Source organism: Xenopus laevis, chromosome 4L (assembly GCF_017654675.1).
Source record: "Xenopus laevis strain J_2021 chromosome 4L, Xenopus_laevis_v10.1, whole genome shotgun sequence".
Classification (NCBI taxonomy): domain Eukaryota; kingdom Metazoa; phylum Chordata; class Amphibia; order Anura; family Pipidae; genus Xenopus; species Xenopus laevis.
The window spans coordinates 122,509,709-122,519,741 of NC_054377.1; the positions used below are offsets into that span (position 1 = coordinate 122,509,709).

The following is a 10,033-nucleotide window of genomic DNA, read 5'->3' on the forward strand; positions in this document are numbered from 1 at the left end:
GGAGACTGCTAAACCCACATTTATACAAGAACAGGCACTTATCTTCCTTGCACACAGTTTTAGGAACACCAACTTTCATAGGTGGTTGTTTTAAGAAAAATAAATAGTAAAGAACCCCTACATATAAAGAGGGTAGACTTTGGAGGGGATAACATGCAATGTTCCAGACAAGAATATCTTATTTCATGTCACTATTCATTCTCTCTCTGAAACTGATGAAAATGTGGAAATTTTAAGAGTTGCTGAAGTTGAGGAAATCTGCAGTGTTAAAGGAAACCAGATCTATAAGAGCAGCATTTGTGCTTTCAAAAAAAAACTCAGAGCTTCATAGAGTAAGATGTGCAGGCTGATTTCTTCTACCTGTGCTCGCTTTAGGTTTCTTATGTGTTTCCCAAGTCCCTAGGCAGAAGGGAAGCTTCTGGACGAGATCCAGTGACAGAATCCAATACATAACATTGATTCAAAGGAATACTAGACATGAGTTTTTATTTACATGAATTTACTGTTTTTATATGAGACAGGCTAGTGCCACATGCTGTGGAGAAACCACCAAACCACCTTTGGTATGGCATCAGGGAAAACACTCTCACCTTAAAAATCCGCCCCATGTGTACTTTGATTGGTGAATGCTAAACCAACCAGGGTATACTGAATACAGAGCTGCAACTGTTAGCAGCCAATTAGCAGGCAGCATCACTCAGTGGTCAACTTTCTGCACTTTTTATTGCTGATAATTAGGGAGGTACCAAATCCAGGATTCAGTTTGAGATTCAGTTCCCTCCAGCCCGGCGAACCGAATCTGAATCCTAATTTGCATATGCAAATTAGGGTGGGAGGGAAATAGCATTACTTTTTGTCACAAAACAAGGAAGTAAAAAAAATTTTTTTCGCCTTCCCACCCCTAATACCCCTAATTTGCACATGCAAATTAGGATTGAGGTTCGGTATTTGCCCAAAGGATTCGGAGGTTCGGCCGAATCCAAAATAGTTGATTCGGTGCATCCCTACTGATAATAGCAAGAGACGTGCCCCTAGAGCAGAGTGAACGAGGCCTCAAGAAGATAAAGAGCAGAATTTTTGAATACAGGTATGGGATCTGTTATCAAGAAATCCGTTATATAGAAAATTACAAATTACGGAAAAGCCGTCTCCCATAGACTCCATTTTATCCAAATAATCCAAATTTTTAAAAATTATTTCCTTTTTATCTGTACTAATAATAAAAAGTAACTTGTACCATATCCCAACTGAGATATAATTCATCCTTATTGAAGGAAGAACATGTCTAATGGATTTATTTAATATTTAAATACCTTTTTAGTAGACAAAGATTTACATAAGGCTTAATGAATCTGACTTCAAAGAAAACAGTTCTCATGTACTAGAAACAAATAACTGGCTTGACAATAAAAATGATAGCATTTCACTGTTTAAACTTAGTGGTACAAGAAAGTGGGGTACCCTTACGAAACCCACACAGATGCAAAGGAACGTCATGCACATGATGACCAGGTTGAACTCAGAGAACTCAGCACCCCAATTCTGCAAGATGACAGTGTCACTCATGAATGAATGAATGCCACGAATGCTGCTTTCCAAGTCCCTGGACGTGATGCACAGGCTACAATATTGAGACTTAATGGCATTTAAGCTGCAACATTTAAAGCGAACATAATTTGACAAAAAGATCTCGTTAACCTATCATGTCATTTTGTTTTACAAGCAAAACTTAAATGGGCTTTAAGCGTTGTAATGATAGCGGGAAAACTCCCAAATTGCACATTACAAGTTCTTTCATGTTACCCAAGTTGTTACTAATTTGCTATTTCAAGTCGAGAGAATGTGAAGTATTTTTAGAATGCAGAACTTTTATTCTCAGTGTATAAATCAGCTATATAGCCCTGCTGGGAAGTCTTGTGTATTTTGCAAAGTTACTACTTTCCTTGATATTGGAAACTGTCATGGAAGCTGAAGTATCTTAGAGGAAATGCTAAATAACGACCATGTTTGTTACTTGCATTCACAAAAGCTTGTAATGATGAGCGCTTCTTAATTCCTGTCTTGTAAATGCCACAAGACATCATTTAAAGGAGAACTGAACCCTAAAAAGTAATATGGCTAAAAATGTCATATTTTAATATACTGAAATTATTGCACCAGCCTAAAGTTTCAGCTTGTCAATAGCACCAATGATCCAGGACTTCAAACTTGTCACAGGGGGGTCACCATCTTAGAAAGTGTCTGTGACACTCACATGCTCAGTGGGCTCTGAGCAGCTGTTGAGAAGCTAAGCTTAGGGGTCGTCGCAAATTATCAAGCAGAAAATGAGGTTGGTCTGTAATATAAACTGATGCTACAGGGCTGATTATTAAATTCTGGTGCTAGTTGCACTGGTTTCTGAGTTGCCATGTAGTAATTATCTGTATTAATTACTAATCAGCCTTATATTGTGACATTTATATTCTATGTGTACTGTATATTGTGAGTGGGTCCCTAAGCTCAGTAAGTGACAGCAGCACAGAGCATGTGCAGTGAATCAGCAGAAAAGAAGATGGGGAGCTACTGGGGCATCTTTGGAGACACAGATCTTTATTGCTAAAAGGCTGTGGTTGCCTTGGGCTGGTACAGAAGTCCAAAACAAAATGTACAACATTTCTAATTACTTCATGAATAAAGTGTTGCTGAATGCAGGTTGCCCTGTATTCATGGGGGCAGGCACAGGTCTCTGTGCTCCAAAACAAAGAGACCTGCTGCAATTTAACAACCCTTCCATGTTGCAAAAGACCCCTAGTGCCCCTAAATTCCAATTTGCAGGCACATTTCCCTGCACCTAATTTTTCATTAATGACAGCCTATTTGTGCTTCTTGACGTTTCCTAAAATATTTGAGGTTACGAAAGAATTCAGAAAATACAGTTGATAGAAAGAAATTTAGACAGAGACTTTTTCATTGGCCGCCATGTGATTAACTCAATATTTTACAATAGCTTTCCAAACCATAAACTGTTTAAGCTATGATTATTATTCTGGGGAAAGCAGTATCTCATTTCTTATACACAGTTATAATGTCCAGGGTTTTTAATAATAGCCCTTAGGTTATGAAATGTGTTCAAATACTGAAAATGAATACGTATACGGTAACAACATATGTTGATAGGATCACAGAAAGCATGAGCGATGGTGCACACATTCTTACAGCATTACAGTTCTTGCCATAGAAACTAATGATGCAAAAGTAATGACTGTTTTTTATTTAAAATGTGGTCACTAAAATATGCTGATTGAATGGAATTTTTCTGCTGCACAGAACAGGAATATGGATTGCACAGAAATGCTGCTGCTGCTTTGACCATAAGTGATTGGCAGGGTGGACAGACATTGTGTCTATGGAAAAACTACAGCAGGAAATATAATATTCCTGGTGCAGAAAACACATGAAAACTAGTTTTTTTTTATAAAGAAGCTAGGACTTTTGAAATACTACAATATATTTAGCTCTCTCACTACCTACCTATAAAGTTGTGTGTGTGTGTGTGTGTGCAGGACCGCCATCAGATATCACAGGGCCCCATATGACAAAATTTCCTGGGCCCCCTGAGCTGCGCCCACCGCAAGCCCCACCTACAGGTCCGCCCTCCCCACCCCACAGTAAAAAAAACGATAAAAAAAATATCGGTGGCTAGGGTTCCCACATGTTAATAAAAAACTAAAAAGATATTGGTGGTCAGGGCCCCCCATAAAAAAACATTTGTGGCCAGGGCCCCTCCATTAAAAAATATTGGTGTCTAGGTCCCCACATGAGAAAAAAAAATTGGTGGCCAGGCCCCCCCCCACATTATAAGAAAAGTGGTGGCCAGGGCCCCTTAAACGTCCATGACTTCCTGAAGTCAGCAGCTCTCAGAAAGATGGGGGGCCCGGCTAATCAAGTAAGTGTGGCATGGCCGGGTCCCCCTAACCCTCGGGGCCCCCTACAACTCTTCCCCCTGTCCCCCCCTGATGGCTGCCCTGTGTGTGTGTATCTGTGTTATTTCTACTTTTTATAGCTATTTTATTAGCACCCTAGTGCATCCTGTTTGGATATAAATATTTACTTTTTTATAAATTAAATAATTTTTATAAATATTTACATTCTGCATTTTCAGCAAAAGATAACTACTAGTTATTAATATTAAATACAAAATATATCTATCTATACATGCCCATTAAAGTGAACTTCCCCCTTATTGCTTTGACATGTCTCTAGTAGGTGCTGCAGGAAACTTTTCAGCAGAACAAAATGCCTAAGAATAAATTTAACATAACTGGAAATAGCTCCATTTTTTATTTTTCAAGTGTTGTTTGAGGGCAAAAGCCAAAAGGGAATTTTTTTCAACCCCCTGATATTGGAAAATCCTATGGTGTTGTTCATGCACGTTACAACCTGTGCCCTGAAGGCAGTGTTTGAAGAGCAAAGCTGAAAATATATCAGTAGTATCTTAAACTGGTGAAACAACTTACGACCAAAAAAATGCTAAGCTAAATGCAAAAACTGGCAGAATAGTACAATTCTTAAAGGGGTTGTTCATCTTCATGTACTTTTTCAGTTGAGTTGTTTTCAGATAATTCACCAAAAATACTGTTTTTTTCTAATATTGAACTGTAAAGTTTCATTTTCACCTTCTTATGTCTTTCTGAAGCAGCTCTGGGAGGAGGTCACAGACTCTGTAAATTGATATATCAGTTAATCCATTTATCTTTGTCACTACTGAGCAGAATCCCTGAGTTAGAGTCCTGTGCGTAACCAATTTGTTAAACCTGAACCCGACCCGCACCTGGACATGCAACCCGCATACTTACCGGACCCACAAGTACCTTATCCACAACCTGATCCGCTGACCATCAAGAAACAGGAAGTGCTGTCATTGTAAACCGGAAGTGACATCATTAGAAGTAGGCGTGATCAGAAAAAAAAGGAGTAAAACAGGAAGCGCCGTCATCGTAAACCGGAAGTGACATCATTAGAAGTAGGCGTGATCAGAAAAAAAAGGAGTAAATCCTCGATATTGGGAAGACCCGCAACCCCGGAGAACCTCCGACCCGCGTCTATACCCGCTCCTGAAACTTCTATACCCGCTCCTGAAACTTCTAACTGCAACCTGTTTTTGCGGATAACTGACCCGCCACAGGACTCTACCCTGAGTTTCTTTAAAGGCAGCTATTAGAATTGATACAATAGTAGCTAATGTTCCACAGATGCTGCTGAGAAATGTATCAAACTAATGTAATGTAATGTTTTTCCTTTTTGACATGAGCTCATTCAGTTGGGTTTAAATATTAAAGATGCAAGAACCTGACAAACATAAGGTTTGTTTGTGAAGGAACAAAAAATATATACTACATACTAGATGTGTTTATGCACATTTTTACATAAACCCAACTGAATGAGCTTATGGCAAAAAGGGGGGTTTATCTTCCCTTTAATAAAAAGGATCAAATTAAAAATTTCCAGCTCAGGAGTCTTTTTTTGTCATTTAATGGGACTGAACTGCAGACTAGTGTTTTATGTCACATTTTGGTAAAGCCAATTGGCCCAGGGTGTGAATCCTATAGCATTAAGAACACGCCTTTACAATGGAGCGATTGTTTTTTTGCTGCAGGAAAGGGATTAAATCTTTACTCATAAATAAAAGTCAGAGAATAAATATGTTTTTGTAAATTCTCACACGCAAGGGCCATACTAGTTTTTACTTGTATGTCTCTTCGATTTGAATTCTAGTCACTGTATTGCTCACGCCAGTACACTGCCTGCATAAGCTGCCACATTATATTAATAGCACTCGCAAAGTCATAAACGTGGAGGACGATCAAGGAAAAGAACAGAAGCAACTGATAAATACCTGCTCAGTGAGTGCTATGGTTTGGGAAATGTTTAGCTTGGAATCCAAACACCTTGCTGAAATATTAAAAACAGTTGCATGACTTTTAGTTTATTGAGATGCAGAGCAGTTCCTCGAGGGCACAGTTCTACCACTGACAATCATGTTCTACAATCCCCAACCGAGTTTGTCTATATCTATAGCCTTTTGATAGCTTTACATTCTGAAGTTTAAAACAAAAGTGTGGTTAATATGGCGTGAGATTCAAAAAACCCATGCAGGACTCATTAGAAGAGCTAGCAATCTATTATAAGAACAATATGGCAGTGCCATCATTAAATATAGAACGTAACAGATGCTTTATAACTGCATTATGTCTACCACTGATCAGTGCAGTAATATATTTTTGTCAGGGAAATAATGATAAACATAGTTATTTCCAAATTACAAGTATGTTCAACACAAGCCCTATTCAATGAACTAATGTTAAAGGAGAACTAACCCCTAAAAATGATTATGTCTAAAAATGACATATTTTATATATGGCACTTATTGCAGCAGCCTAAAGTTTCAGCTTGTCAATAGCAGCAATGATCCAGGACTTCAAACTTGTCACAGGGGGTCACCATCTTGGACAGTGTCTGTGACACTCACATGCTCAGTGGGCTCTGAGCAGCTGTTGAGAAGCTAAGCTTAGGGGTCATTACAAATTGTCAAGCAGAAAATGCGGTTTGTCTGTAATATAAGATGATGCTACAGGGCTGATTATTAAATTCTGATGCTAATTGCACTGGTTTCTGTGCTGCCATGTAGTAATTATCTGTATTAATTACTAATCAGCCTTATATTGTGACATGTATATTATATGTGTACTGTATATTGTGAGTGGGTCCCTAAGCTCAGTAAGTGACAGCAGCACAGAGCATGTGCAGTGAATCAGCAGAAAAGAAGATGGGGAGCTACTGGGGCATCTTTGGAGACACATATCTTTACTGATTGCCTTGGACTGGTACAGAAGCTCAAAACATAATGTACAACATTTCTAGACTACTTCTTTAAGTTGGGTATGTTAAATATGCAACGGTAAAAAATTATGGACGGGAAGTGTAAAACACAATCTTCCCTGCTAAAGGGCTGTGGCTGCCTTGGGCTGGTACAGAAACTCGAAACATAATGTAGAACATTTCTAGCCTATTTTTTTAGTTAAGCTTTAGGGGGGAATAGTGTCCCTTCGAAGAACCTTCTGAGCAAATATATTACATCTAGTCCCCCATTCCTGAGTTCTTTCAGGTTCTCTGTAGATCGCTTTAAGACATCAAACTCTTTTCATTTGTACGTTGGATTTATTTATGACTCTGACTATAGATAAGTCCCTTTGGCAGTATTGCCGGCTGTAAATACTATTTGGTTGTAAATATCCTGTTAGTTTTGTATAAAAACGGCCAATACTGATATGAGCAAAGGTATTATAAGAAGGACGTAGGTTGATTTGATATATTGTTATATGGATATTAATAAATTGATATATTTCCTTCCTTGGAGAGCGATTAAGGTAGAAAATGCAATGATGTATGATATCAAAACAAGTTATTGGTTGTAATAAAAAAAAAAGATGTTACACTGACCATGTAGGAAGAAAGGATATAGTCCTCTATTGAAAGCAGAACCTGCTACATTCTAATATGTAATATTAATATTCTAATGTAAAGTTCTGCTGTAAAAAAAGGGGGAACAGAAAATTACCCCGTCTGTAACAATTAAATTAATATTTAGTGATAGATTAGTTCCCTACCATTAAGATTAGTAGTTCACTTAAATTAAAGTGCAGTGCGTGCCTAATCATTTAATTCATCAACAATTTTGAGTAAAAACCAATCACTTCCCAGACCAATTAATTCCCAAGCCAATTCATAAATATTACATATAAATACAGACATAAAGTGCCAATTAGTGCATATATCCAATGACTGTTGCCCGATTAATAATGACAATCAGTTCATTGACAATTCATGATTAGGCTCAAATATAATTAAAAATGACCAAAATTCATTAGGAAGTGCCAATTTATTGTAAACAAGGTGCTTTCACTGGATTGGTGTTCTAGAAAAAAAATCATAATTATACTAGAATTATAAAGTGCCATGCAATGAGTATCTATTACTAGAGAGATAGATTAATTAAGAAAAAGATCTAAATCTAATTTAAATTATGACCAGGAGTTGGGAAAAGGACAAAAAGTGCTACAGTCTTGCAGGAAAGTAGGAAGATATAATGAAAAAAATAGACGGTGGAGCTGTCCCAAAGCTGGCTGCCTATTAATTACTAAGACTGGGACACCACAAAGGAGAAGGCAGGACAGGGTAACCGAGACTGTGGCCTTGTAAATTAACTTGCCCTGATCTTAATTAAGGCTATGTTAAACCTGAAAAGCCACAAATCATCGGAAAGAATGGAAAGAAGAATTAGGAGATATGAAGTCGACTGTAGCAACAATGGATGAACTCAACCCACTTATAATGAACCAAAGATAAAAAAGTTTGTTAAAAACCAGAGGTAATAGCGACTCTCTGTATTCAGGTATAGAGCCATCTTTTGAATATTAGCTTGAGAGAATTATTGTACCTGGAGAACCAACATTTTTTTTTTTTTTGACAACCTACATGCAAATATTTCAGATTCTCAAAGCCATAACGTGATTTCTAGTGACTGTTGTCACTCTGTTATCTATGGTTTTCTAATGAGATTAATAAACAGAATACAAACATAATGATCCTGCTCATCAGGGTGCGGTGCTTTATGCCTTATATGCCTTGCCAGCTCTGCGTGTCTTTTCAAATGTAATTAAATGTTGAGAATTATCATTGACAATCTGACAACTCTTTTCCTTCAATAAGCGGTCTTGTTTGTTAGTTCTTTGTTTGAGACTTGTCAGTGACTCAGTTAAGACTGCGGCTTGCCCAGACCTATAAAATTACTCATCTAGCAAAGAGAAAAATAAAGCATCCAGGTAATCACAAAGGCATATAAATATACATTGTCACTTCTGTAAATGATGCAGGAATACTGTTTTTATATGGGGGGGGGGGGGTAAATATAAACAGCAGTCTGGGTGACAACACTTAGCCTAGAGGAAAGGAGATTCCACCATCAGCATCAGAAGTACTTCTAAGGCTGGTGGCACACGGTAAGACATGGAGGAGATTAGTCGCCCAGCGACAACTATCCTCTTCTTTGGACGACTAATCTCCCTGCAGGCAAGAAAGTGAACCGGTTTCCTCGTTAGGAAGCCATTGCGGGAAGATCAGTCGCCCAAAGAAGAGCAGATTTGTCTCTGGGCAACTAATCTCCCCCGAAACGTACCGTGTGCCACCAGCCTTAGAGGTCAAGAGATAAAATACTAAATACTTTTTACCACTCCCCCCCCACCTACATGGAATCTTATCTTACCAAGACTAAATGAATCAAGTCTTACCCAGATTGATTGATAGGAGGTAGGGGGAGCAGAGAGGAGGGGATTCATTTGCATTTTCTGGATCGGTTTGTGGTGTGGAGTGATTAGGAAATTTTAAACTTGATGAACTTGAAACTTTTTAGGGCTGGACATATAATTAGACTGAATAAAGAGTTAACAACTACACGGGCCGACTGTCAGATGAAGATGCTGCTTTCTGCGTCCACATCCGACAGTGGTGTCACGTTTGTGGTGTGGAGTGATTAGGAGTAGTTGTTTCCTCCGACTTTCCATTCAGTTCAATTATATCTTAAAGCGTGCGACTCCATCCGACTTGTCGCGTGCGTTTTATCGGCAGACGCCAGTCCGACGAAAAACGCTTGTGGAGTCCAGCCCTAAGGGCCAGATTTATTAAAGTGTAAGAATAGAGCTCACCACAGAAAAACTAGTAATTAGTAATTGAAAAGTATTTATGCTAATGTTCCTTCCATTGCTTATGAGACAAACCATGGAAACACTTCAAAGCAAGTTGTTGTTGTTAACAAAAAAAAAAAAACCTTGGCCCGAATAGATGTCAGTTACCGTTCTCCTGCACTCTATTATTTTCTCTGATTGGCAAAATATGTGGCTAGTAGCACAGACTGTTTTATGTTCATTTCACAAAATCTTAAGCTTTTTTTCCCCCCAAAGTACTTGTGTTGAACTTGGGCCTGTTGATTCATTCTCAC

The 10,033-nt window shown here is 38.3% G+C and overlaps 1 protein-coding gene across 4 annotated transcripts in view; it reads right to left on the minus strand.

Moving 5' to 3' along the window:
* The window catches only part of cenpp.L (centromere protein P L homeolog), a 150,576-nt gene that overhangs the window by 16,693 nt on the left and 123,850 nt on the right, over window positions 1-10,033 (minus strand). The gene's annotated exons all lie outside the window — the stretch shown is intronic.